Genomic DNA, 2,248 nt, shown 5'->3' with positions numbered 1-2,248 from the left:
CAGTCACAAAAATTATTATTAAATTTTTTTCATAGAAGTAAACCTGCTTGTGTTACCTTAAATAGACTTTCATAAAGACATAATCTTTAAGGGACTTTTATTTATAAGGGCTATGTGTTTGGATTGCTAAAACATCAAGGTGAAAATTTTACAGTAACCTGATCCTCTGTTATATATTATACATAGTACTAAATATTCTGATGTCCTGGTATTAAATTGTTGAATTCCTGAATCATAGGATTTTACATCAAGAAGTCTTCATTGAGATCACTTTTGTTTTACAGATGAAGCAATGAGAACCAAGGAGGTTAATTGATTTTATTTCAATTAATATAATATGCAATCATTTAAATGATCAGGAAATTCCGCATTAACTAATAAGTGTAGGATATATTCTACACAATAGGTCTTTAAGTATATTTATAAATTTTTATAAGAAAGCATTTGATTTCAAACTTCAATGTTCAATATTTCAATTATGTTTATGGAGCTGAAAGTTACATATATGATCCAATTTACATGCTTACAAAGTCAATTATTTCAGAAAATTGAGGAAGGGCTAGAAGTTTTGCCCACTACTGAGAAGCTGATGCCATAAAGAAAAACAATTATTCAATTCTCTCCTACCACAGAGTTAAGAGAATTTCTAGGACAGTGGTTTTTCAACTTTAGCTACATAAGAATCCCCAAGAGGGCTTGTTAAAGGCAGATTGCAGGGCCCCACCCCTAGCATTTCTGATTTAGTAGGTCTGGAATGGGGTTTAACAATTTGCTTTTGTAACAAGATCCTGGAATGGTAATGCTACTGAAAGGGGCCACATATTGCTCTAGGAAATCTGACACACTTGTTCTACAAAACCTAAGAAAAATGAGTTACAGTGTTACAGAATCTATGGCAGAGATTAATAAAGAATCTGAGGCTGCTTATATATTCTAATCAAATACTCTTATATTACAGGTTAGAAAAGTGAAATCAAGAGAGATCCATTTACTTGCCTATCAATGATTATCCTTTACAACAGATGCTTCATATTATAAAATATAAATGGAAATTTTGGAATTAAATCGAATGTGAGGAAATTGATTTAGCTATGTTTTCTTTCTGGTAAATAAAAATAATTGAAAATTCAGCATCAGCTGATAAGAGGAAGACCACTTCTACATAGCACTAAGCAACATTTATTCAACAAATACTACTGAGCACTAAAATTCAGAATTCAGTTATTGATTTTAATTCATTCCACTACAGTCAAAGAACATACAGAATACCATGAAAAGATTGCTACTAATGAGAAGTAATCTATTGGCATAGGTAAAAAGGAAGAAAAAGGTAACTATATCTCTAGCACTGAGTCATTTACCCCTTACCAGACCAGTTAGTTATGCTAAAAAAATGGAAAAAGATATTCCATGTAAATATTATCCAAAAGAGAACTGGAGTGACTACACTAACACCAGAGAAAATAGACTTTAAGAAAAAAAATTGTTACTAAAGACAAAGAAAGACATTGTATAATGATAAAATGGTCAATCTATCAACAAGATACAGCAATTATAAACATTTATATACCTAACATAAGCCTTCCAAAATGCCTGAAGCAAAATATAACAGAATTGAATGAAGAAATAAATAGGCAATGGAAAATAATAGTTGGAGACAGTAATACAGTAATACCTCACTTTTGATAATGGATACAGCAACTGGATAGGTCAGTAAAAAAAAAAAACAGAAAAATTAAGCATCACTATAAACTAACTAGACCTACAGATACCTGTAGAACATTTCACCTATCAAAGCAAATACACATTCTTCTAAAGTTAATATGGAACATTCTCTAGGGTAGCCATATATTAGGCTACAAAACAAGCATCGATATATTAAAAAATACATATATAAAATATGTTCTCACACTACAGTGGAATAAATTAGAAATCAATAACTGAAGGAAAATGGAAAATTCACAGATATGAAGAAATTAATAGACTCCAAAATAACCAGTGTTTCAAAAGTAAATCAAAAGGTAAATTAGAATATTCTTAGGATAAATAACACCAAAAATATGTTGTACCAAAACTTATAGGATACAGTGAATGTATAGGGAAATCCATGAGGCCCTAAATAGCAAAAATAATCTCAAAAACAAAGAAATAAATTGAAAGATTCACACTTTCTATTTCAAAACTTACAGCCAAGCCACAGAAATCAAGACAGTATGTTATTGGAGTAGGATAGACAGAAAAATTAATG

Source organism: Propithecus coquereli, unplaced genomic scaffold (assembly GCF_000956105.1).
Source record: "Propithecus coquereli isolate 6110/MARCELLA unplaced genomic scaffold, Pcoq_1.0 Scaffold90, whole genome shotgun sequence".
In the NCBI taxonomy this organism is placed as follows: domain Eukaryota; kingdom Metazoa; phylum Chordata; class Mammalia; order Primates; family Indriidae; genus Propithecus; species Propithecus coquereli.
The sequence above is the reverse complement of the archived record's forward strand: the minus strand, read 5'-3'. Positions refer to the sequence as shown.